This window comes from Echinops telfairi, unplaced genomic scaffold (genome assembly GCF_000313985.2).
Source record: "Echinops telfairi isolate 266 unplaced genomic scaffold, ASM31398v2 ScPeMD7_20;HRSCAF=75, whole genome shotgun sequence".
Taxonomy (NCBI): Eukaryota; Metazoa; Chordata; class Mammalia; order Afrosoricida; family Tenrecidae; genus Echinops; species Echinops telfairi.
The window spans coordinates 4250599-4261055 of record NW_022103917.1 but is presented as its reverse complement, the minus strand read 5'-3'; positions in this window follow the sequence as shown (position 1 = coordinate 4261055).

Here is a 10457-nt window from a genome sequence, read left to right as displayed (position 1 = left end):
TTCTCCCGAAGCTGCAGATTCAGTGCCATCCTTTGAGATACATTCTTCTCAGGGGAGGGGCAGGCATCCACTTAGTATTTGGGGCTGGGACCAACCATGCAGTATTTTCTTGTTCTGGTCACATAACTGCCTCTGGAGCCATGTACAAGTTCCACAGGAGCATAATATAGTATTTTGGAAGTCCCACTCTTCTCAAGGTTATCCATGGTTTATTATGGTTCATACGGTTGAATGCCTTTGCATAGTCAATAAAACTCAAGTAAACAGCTTTCTGGGATTTTGTTCTTTGAGTCAAGTTCCATCTGACATCAGCAATGATATCCCTTGTTCCACGTCCTCTTCTGAATCCAGCCTGAATCTCTGGTTGTTCATTGTCAATGTACTGCTGCAATGGTTATTGGATGATCGTCAGCAATATTTTACTTGCATGGGATATCATTGATATTGTTTTATAGTTTGAACATTCTGTTGAGTCACTTTTCTTTGGAATCGGCACAAATATGTATCTCTTACAATCATTTGGCCAAGTTGCTGTCTTCCAAGTTTCTTGACATAGATGAGCAAGTGCTTCCAGCGTTTCATCAACTTGTTGGAACTTTTCAATTGATATTCTATCAATTCCTGGGGCCTTGATTTTGGCTGATGCTTCAGTGGTTCATGTTCATATGCTACCTCCTGAAACGGTCAACTGTCAACTAGTTCTTTTTGGTACGTACATTGACTCTGAGTATTCTTTCCATCTTCTTTGGATGCTTCCTGGTTCATTTAATATTTTCCCCAAAGATTTTTTCCAGATTTCAACTCAAGGCTTGGATTTTTTTTCTTGAGTTCTTTCAGTTTCAGATATTCTGCATGTGTTCTTCACTTTTGGTTTTCTCATTCTAGGTCTTTGCACAATTCATAGGGCAAATTTGGATTTGTCTTCGCCAGCGCTCTTTGAAATTTTTTGTTCAGCTCTTTGACTTCATTATATCTTCTGTTTGCCTTAGCTACTCTTTGATTAAAAGCAAATTTCAGAGTTACTTCTGACACAAATTTTTATATTTTCTTTTTTGTCCTATGTTTTCAATGACTGCTTTCTTCATGAAACACAGGCAGAGTTTGATGTTGCAGTCTTGGGGTAGCATTTCTTTCTTCATCTGAGGGAAACCTTGGTTTTTGCTCTTAAGATCTTCAACTGAGTAGGTGAGGCTCAACCACAAAATTAAGGATGATCTCCTTTGTTCAAAGTCAGCTGATGGTAGATGTTACGAACCACTACAAAACAGCAGTACTCAGATTCGTGCTTGATTTAATAATTGGCTACCATCACCTAGCCTAGGAGAGGAATATAGTTTTATAAGCTGGGCTGCTAGCCACACAGCAGTAATTCCAAACCAACACTTATTCTGTGGAATAAAGATGAGGCTGTCTACTCCCATAAAGAGTTACAGCCTCAAAACTCCACTGGGGTAGTGGTTGTATCCTGTCTTATAGGGTCACTATGAATTGGAATCCACTTGATGACAATTAGTTGTTTGTTTGGTTTCTTACCTAGCCCAAAGGAGCCCTGGTGATACTGTTGGGCAACTATTGACCAAAGTTCAGTGGTTCAAATACACCAGCCACGCTGTGGGAGAAGGATGAGACTGTCTGCTCCTGTAAAGAAATCCTCAGAAACCCCATACAAGGTCAAAACGAGTTGGAATTATCTTGATGATCATGAGTTGTTGTTTTTTTTAATCACCTAGTCAATCTGATATATAAGGCATCATGAATATGTTATATAGTCTTTGGTTTCACATAGATGACAGAAAGTCCAAATACCTTCGAAAGATTCAAGTCAGCAGAGAAATGCACTTTTATCACATCTCGCTCTATCCTTCTACCCCCAAACAAAACTAAGTTAATGAAATATATGGAGAGAACCATCAGAAAACCATTGGTGTTTGTGCAAGGCTCATTAATTCAACCCATTTTAGGAAATATAGGAGTAAAGGATTCTTCTTTTGTGACATATGTGAAAATTCTCATTTATCATCATTTGCAAAGGCCCAGTGAGGCACAGCTTTTCCCCCAAGTCCTTCCAATTCTCACAGTAAATAGCTATACTTTAGATATTTCATTGATGTAAAGAGAAAGTCATTCTCAGTGACAGTTAAGTAAATTGGTAAAAGTTCTACTGTCGGTGTATAATCACTATTTAGTTATTTGTACTATCTCTAGTAACTTCTGTTTCTGGCCTCCTGTTGCTCAGGGCAGGGCAATATTTCAAGTTTCAGCATTGATTGGATTTTATTAGGATCAAGGAAGTTTGATCTAGATTAAAACAGTGCTGGGTGAGCACAGAGAAAACGGAGAAAGGTCAAGAGGTTACATGAGCAAATTGCCACCAAATGGAGGATCTGACCTCAATTTTTCCTTTAGCCAGGAAGACTCATAGCTGACAAGTTCTTGAGAAAACAGCAATTGTGTGAAACAGAAGAATGCAGTGTTTGAAACAGAAGAATACAGAAAGGAAATATCTGATAGGCCTCAGGGCACAAAAATCTTTATCTAAATGCCCATTGGTTTAGTTTTTATTTTTTAATGAAATTACCCAGTACTGAAAAGTCTCTGGTTAGACTCCAGAGTTCAACTTATTCTGTTATACTATATCATTAAATTATAATCGGTGTCTTCTGTTTAGTGTTCAATACATCTTAGAGTGGTGTAAGTGCAATGTATCTAGAATTTATGAAGATTTGAAAAAAATACAAACAACTTACTGTGTTTTTAAAAACTTCTCTCGCTGAAAGACAGATTGACATAGAGAAGACATTTCTGTATTTTGTTTGTATATACAATTTAATATATTACATTCTACAGATTTTTTTTCAACCGTCAGGTTACCATAGTCTCAAATTGTTGCGATTAGTTGTCAACCGACAGTAGCAGACAACAGACAATAAAGAAGGAATGGGCTGCCTACTACAGAGGAAGTAGTCCCTGAAAACCTTCTGCAGAGCTCTAAAACATGCTCCGGCACTGAAGGCCTTACGCATGGAAGCAGAACATTGTCAGAAATGGTGTAGGAGGATGGGCTTCTCAAATGGATTGTTGCTGCCATCAAGACGGTTCCGGCCCATAGCGCCCTTATGCACAACAGAACAAAACACTGCCCAGTCCTACTTCACTCTCATCATTTTATCCACGTCTGAGCCCCTTGTTGCAGCCTCTATGTCAATCGATCTCAATGAGGAAGGGCCTTCCTCTTTTTTGCTGCACCTCCAACAGCAAGCTTGATGTCCTTCTTCAGGGACTGGTCCCTCCTGTATATTCTTTTCATCTTCTCTTGATGCTTCCTGTATCATTGAGTGTTTTTGCTCATACAGTCTTTCAAGATTGCAACTCAAGGCTTGATTGTTTCCCCTTCGGTCGGAGGGCACCCATAATGTGACTGAGTAGGAGCTGCTTTCTGCAAGTGGAGTCGACCCTGGTGACATGAATGGAGTAAAGCGTGCGAGAGGGAAGTCTTCAGGATTTTCATTTGGCAAGGAGGCATTACTGGGGTAAAGAAGAATCAACTGCAAAAATCTGCTCATGATTGGAACTTGGAATGTGGGAAGTATGAATCTAGGAAAACCGGAAGTGGTCAAAAATAAAGATGGATATCTTAGGTGTTACTGAACTGAAATGGATGGCATCACTATTTGGAATCAGAAAACCACATGATTTACTCTACTGGGAATGACACAATCAAGAGGAATGGCCTGGAGTTGCATTCATTATCATAAAGGACATTGCAAACTAAACCTTGAAGTACAATGATGCTTGGGATAGGATTGCAAGATTTCCTTTCAAGGAAATCCAATCACTACCACTATTATTTATATTGATGCACCAACCACAAAAGATAGTGATGAAGAAATTGAAGAACTTCTACCAACGACTTCAGGCAGAAATTGATTCAATATGCAGTCAAGATGCATTGATAATTCCTGGTGATTAGAACGCAAAGGTTGGAAACAAAGAGGAAAGAACAATAGTTGGAAAATATAATTTTGATGATAAAAATGAAGCTGAAGATCACATGAGAGAATTTAGCACGGACCAAATAGTTCTTCATAGCAAATGTCTTCTTTTCCCCCCAACAATACAAAAGGCGACTCCACACATGAACTTCTCCAGATAGAATTCACAGAAATCAAATTGACTACATCTGTGGGAAGAGACAATGGGGAAGCTAAAACCAGGTCATGGTCAACTATGGAACAGCCCATGAAAACATGTCCACCAGATCCAAGATCCTGGAGTCTATCCCAACTGAATTCTGAGAACTTTTCAAGAACAGATTTGAAGCATTGAACACTACTGACAGAGACCTGATGCGCTGTGGGAGGACATCAAAGACATCACTCATGAAGAATGCAAGAGGTCATTTACAAGACAGGAATGAAAGAAGAGAGTAAAGTGGATGTCAGAAGAGACTTTGAGACTTGCTCGTAATTTTAGAGCAGCTAAAGCAAATGCAAGAAAAGAAGAAGTCCAAGAAAATGTCAAAGGGCAGCTCTGGAGAAGACAAATCAAACATTCTGATGAAATGTGCAGAGACCTGAAGTTAGCCTTTGCATACATATGAGGTGATTGAGAAAACCCCAGCTTGGGTCAAACACACCACAGTCATCAAAGTGACATCTTTGCTCTAAAATGAAGGCCTTTTGCAGCAGATTTCCCCAATACAATAGATCATTTAATTTTTTGATCAGTGTTTCCATGGATGTTGATTGTTGATACAAGTTGTACGAAATCATTGATAACTTCAATTATCATACTGTTTACCAGTCCAGTTGTGAGGATTTTTGCTTTCTTCACATTCAGGTGTTTGAAGGGATTGGGAAACTTTTTTTGGAAAAAAACCTCTAGTAGATCTTTTATACTTTGTGGCACAGAGGTTCTATGCTGCAATTAGTCAACACCGCTTTTGTGGCACTAAAGCCGTCATCGAAGGGGGAAATAACTGAGTGTATCTGAGGTCCAAGAAAACTGAAAACAAAATCAAACCAAAAAACAGGCCTGATTGGGTCATTGAAATAGTTTCTTGAACTCTCATTCTAAAGGACAAGAAATAAACTCAGTTAACTAGTTCAGTTCTGGAAACTGTCCGTAAAAAGCTGCAGAAGGTCACTCGTACGTACCATCTGGTGAGGTGGGAACAGCTGCTCAAACCATGTTGTGCTTACCAGGTGCCATTGCGTTGGTTGGGACTCACAGTGACCCTGCGTACAACCAAAGGCAACGTGGCTCGGTCCTGTGCCACCCTCACAATTGTTATGTTTGAGCCCATTGTTGTTGCAGCCACTGTGCACAAACCACGGTCTCCTTTGATTTCTAACAATTCGTGTGTTCTTGATGCTTAATTTGATCTCCTTGCTACTGTGCCAGCAGGCCAGAGGATCTTGTGGTCGAGAGAAGAAACATTGTATGTGTTCAGTAGTTTTGTTCTCTCTTCTCTAACAAAGGACAGCATTCTTAACCATGATAAAATGGATAAAATTGTCTCCATCATCACTGGATTATGTAGAACAGAATTCACCTAATACTGAGTTATGTTATTTATTCTGCTAAAAAGTAAGCATTTGAATTATGAAATTTGGTTGTGCTAACTCAGTTTTTAAATAGGAAAAGTGCTCCCCTCTTCCCGTATCTCTCATTTTTAAGTCAATTTAGTGCCAAGGGCCAGATTTTCATCTTAAATGTCAAGCACACTTACAAATGTCAAGTGCACATCTAAATGTCAAGTGAACTGTGTAGTTCTTGATATCCTTTCCTACTGAAGTGTCGAAAGCACCACACGGAAGACCCAGGACGCAAAGATTTTAGTTCTTAATGGAGTTGATTCTCGTGCTAGGGGCATCACTATCTAGGTAGATGTTATATTCCCTCTGCAGCCTCACGGTGAAATTGGAACCGTCTTCAGAGTTGGAGTCAATGAACCGCATACTTGTTTATAAGAAGTTACATTGAAAGTGCAAACCTTCTTGGTAAATTTTTTTTAAAGACTTCAAAGAAAATAGGATTAACAGAAAAGACAATTTCAGGGAACATTGCTTGTGTGTCTACTGGACAGTCTTTTCAAAGAGCCTTTGGAATACCCGCTTGCGTGTGCCTGGAGCATGTTTGCCTTGCTTGTGAGTGAATTTTTCTTGCTAGGGAAAAGGGATGTGTGGCCCTAATGGATATTTCCACACTTCACATTTTTCTGGACATGGATCCTCTCTCCTCAAAACCCAATTATTTTGTTTTTAAATGAGCATGCTGAGTTTTATTTCACATGCATGTACTTTTTCCTTTATCCATTTAACCAAACCCACTACTTTTGAGTTGATTCTGACTCATAGTGATCCCATATAGGGTTTCCAAGATTGTAAATCTTTACAGGAGCAGGCAGCCTCATCTTTCTCTCACATAAGAATAATTGGTGGGTTTGAACCAATGACCTTGTGGTTAGCAGCCTAACCCACACTGCGAGTGTGTACTATGTGTTAGGCACTAGATAAAGACAACCGTGAGCTCAGAGCTTTCTTTTCAATATGGAAGACAGTTCTTAAATAATGAATTACGTTCATAATAAGCAATTATGAATGGTTAGAAGTGAAGTAAAAGTATATTATATCGCAGAGCTTGTAATGTGGGAGAGGCGGGGGGTGGTGAAACTCATCTAGCCTAGGACCAGGAATGACTTTTATTAAAAAATGGCTCATTTGGGATTTTGGCAGATATTAGCAAAATAATAGACATTCACTAGACAAAAGAGTTGGAGGAGAAGAGTAGCAGGTACAGAGAGAGCTCTAGACACAAAGACCTGTAGGAGGAAAAGAGCCATTGAAAGTAAATAGGTCAATGCCACCCTGAGGCTTGAGCAGGAAAGGGACTCAAGACTCATTCCTTGTATTCTTGGGGGAGGAGGAATGTTGTACTAGGCACTTTCTTTAGTTACTTGGGATACAGTGTTGAAAAATTAAAAGTCCCTGACCTCACAGAGGTTATGTTCTAGTTTAATTTAATTTCCTATATTGCTATGCGCTCTTTAAAAAAATGAAATTGAGTGGTCCCTGAAGGCCTTTCTAAGGATGGAGGTTGTTTGAGCAAATACTGTGAAGGATCCAGTCAGAAAAAGATCTGGGGGAAGAGAATTCCAGGCTGTGTGACATCAGAGGAGAGCAAACAGGTATGTGTTTAATACTTGAAATGTTCTCAACATCGAAAGGCCTGGTGACTTCTACTAAGCTCATACCTTATATATATAAGGGTAGGGTTCATGTCTTGGCTGTCTATTCCTTTGCTCTTCCTATTATATACCATGCTGCCTCTTTAGAGAGTCTTAACCATGTCCATATATATGTAAATCACTTAACCATATCCATCGAAATCATCACGGCTGAGAATGGACATGAGTTTTAGCATACGTCCTTAGATGGACCCCACACCAGCCGATGCTGATGGGGATTCTCTCACATGTTTTCCGGTGGTGAAGACTCCTTTGGAATTTGGGTTGAGGAGTGTCAAAGCTGATTGTACAAACTATAGGATGTTTGGAAATCATTCTGCAACCCAGAGAAAATTCCAGCCTCATGGTAGCCTTGGGTTGTTATCCTCTATTTAAAAATGATTATTTATTTAGTCGTGTGACCTTTAAGTAAGTTCCCACTGCTCTGAGTTTCTGCTTTTTTATATGTAAAATGGGAGTGATTCTATCATTCTTGTCTACATTTCAAGATTTCAAAAACATACTTTTATTGGGGGCTCTTACATCTTTTATCACAATCCATTCTTTCCTCCAATGTGTGAAGCACATTTGCACATATGCCGCCATCATCATTTTCAAAGCATTCTCTTCCCACTTGAGCCCCTGATATCAGCTCCCCATTTCTTCCCCCTCCCTCCACCACCAGCCCGCCCTCACAAACACTTGATAAGTTATAGATTATTTTTTCCATATCTTACATCGTCCTCCGTTTCCCCTCACCCACTTTTCCATTATTCGTCCCCATAGGAGCGGGTTCTAGTTGAGCCTTGTGATAAATTCCCCTTTCTACCCCCATCTTTCCCTAATCCTCCTGGTATCTCTACTCTCGTTGTTGGCCCTAAGGGGTTTAACTCTCCTGGATTCCCTGTGTTGCGGGCTCTTATCTATAGCAGTGTGCATATCCAATTAAAATATAGTCTCAACCTTGAAAATATACACAGAATCGATTTCACCATTTTCACTGCTACCACTCTGGTCCATGCGTCATTCCGTGGCCAGATTATTGTATGAGCAGGCCAGCTGGTTTTCTTGCTTCTCTTGCCACACCCTCAACTCCATTTTGAACAAAGCAATTAGGGTGCTTTCCAGATGAACCATGTATCCAACCTCTAGTTCTTTAATATTTCCTCTCCTTACTATTATGGCTTTTATTTGTTTTACCTCATTAAACATGTTAGATATGTGTATGTTCATTTGTATATTTCAGATCATTCGGTACATGAAAGTCAAGGGAGATAACCTATCAGAAATGGTAATAAGAGTCATGGGTCCCTGAGGGCATGGGAAAAGAGGGAGTGGGGTGGGGAATGGGGAGCTCATAGCATTGATGACTATATCCCCCCTACTCAATGGGCTCAAACAACAGAATTGTATGTGTAAGATATGGCATAAAAACTTAGGGTGCTCTTGCTAAAAGCAAACCAGCTCTTTATGGGATTTCTGACTCTGCTCCAATCTTTCCCGTGGTTCCTTAGTTAGCTTGGAATTAAAGATAAGGTTCTTATGTTGACCTCCATGCTCCCCTGCAGCCTGTTCCCATCTTGCCACTCTGAGCTCCACTCTCACTCACTCTGCCCCAGGTGCCCCAGGCTTCTTGTTATTCCTCAGCCCCACTAGCGCTCTCACCTTAGGGATTGTTTTGCTTACTGTCACTCTTGCCAGGAACCTCTTCATGCAGCAAGCTGCGTGACTCAAACCCACGCTTCCTTCAAATCGCTCCTCAAATGCCCCCCCAATGAGGCCTACAGTCACCATCTGATTTCCACGGCCTCTCCTTTCTCACTAGGTAGACCCCATTCCTCTTTCCTTGTCATGTTCAGTGTCTCACGCAATATATACTTTGCTTACTTATGGAGTGATCATATAAACTGGGGCATTGTTTAGAGTAAAAGTGAGTCATTGTGCTCGGATAAAAGCATATATGATTTTTACTGTATATTTCCCCTTGCTGGTCTTCTATGAATGTTTTGTAGTTTATGGGTTTATCTTCTGTGCCAAGAAGTGTGTTCAACACATAGTAGGCTATCAGTAAGCCCTTGCCAAATAAGTGATTAAATAAGTTAATAGGTATGAAAGATTCTTATAAGATGTAAAGGACTATAGACCTGTATCCCAATGTATTCATTTCTCAGTATCAATGTATGATGCAAAATATATTTATATCTGTACTTTTTTCTATCTATCTATGCACTATACCAGGGGTGGGTCCCCAAGAAGCAAGGTAAGGATGGCCTTGATGGTGTGTACTTCTTAATCTGAAGTCCAGAATTTCACCTGGATTTCATGGCATCTCGCTGAGTTCTCTGCCTCGGTGAGCAACTGTACATGTGAGAAGGGGCTTGGATGCTGTAGGACAGTGCTGTGGGTTGGAGAGAGCCAGATGACAGCCAGATCTAGAAGTAGAATCCTTGATGTAGCAAAAGCAAAAAAAGTGCAACTGTTCACTTTAGAGTAGTAAGTGAGCACAAGTAAGCTCAAGATGACCTTGCTTATTGGATAATCCAATGCTAACTAGATGTCAGTACACAATCCCCATTTTACCCGCATTTTATTCCCAAGGATAGAGTGAAAGGTAATGTTTTGCAATGTATTTTTAATAAGGACTTTAAAATGCTAAAGGCTGATTTCAATAAACATGATGTAGGGGAAATGATTACAAGCAGGTTGCAAGGTGCTGTTTATGAAAAATACTCCCCCACCTCCCACCTGAGGGCATCTCTGTTTGCAGACGGTTTACCGAGACTGACAGGTACCTCAAAGAGGTGGTGATGTAGCTTGACTGAAAATGAGTCTGCTGCATCTATCAGGCTGAGCAGGCAACCTCCATTCTTATTGCAGAGAAGGTAAGCCCTCCGCACACTGAGGAGGAGCTTTGTGGGATGGATGGATGGGAGTGAGCCTCTGCTAAGAGTTGGCAGCATGATTCAGAAGCAGATAATGAGACACACACTTGGTCTGAGCTAATGAATGTTTGCAAGACTCCCCAATGAACCCATGGTAGGCTACACAGAATACTTTTGTAGTAAATGGAAATAGCCATTTTGGTATTTCTACAATGGTCTGTGTCCATGCATTGTGCAATTTACTCTATCTGTTGACCTGTTCCTGAATGCATTTTCCGGGAGAAACTAAAATATAATCTGCTTTTATCAAAGCTAATGAATGAACTGAATCCAAATGTAAAATGCTT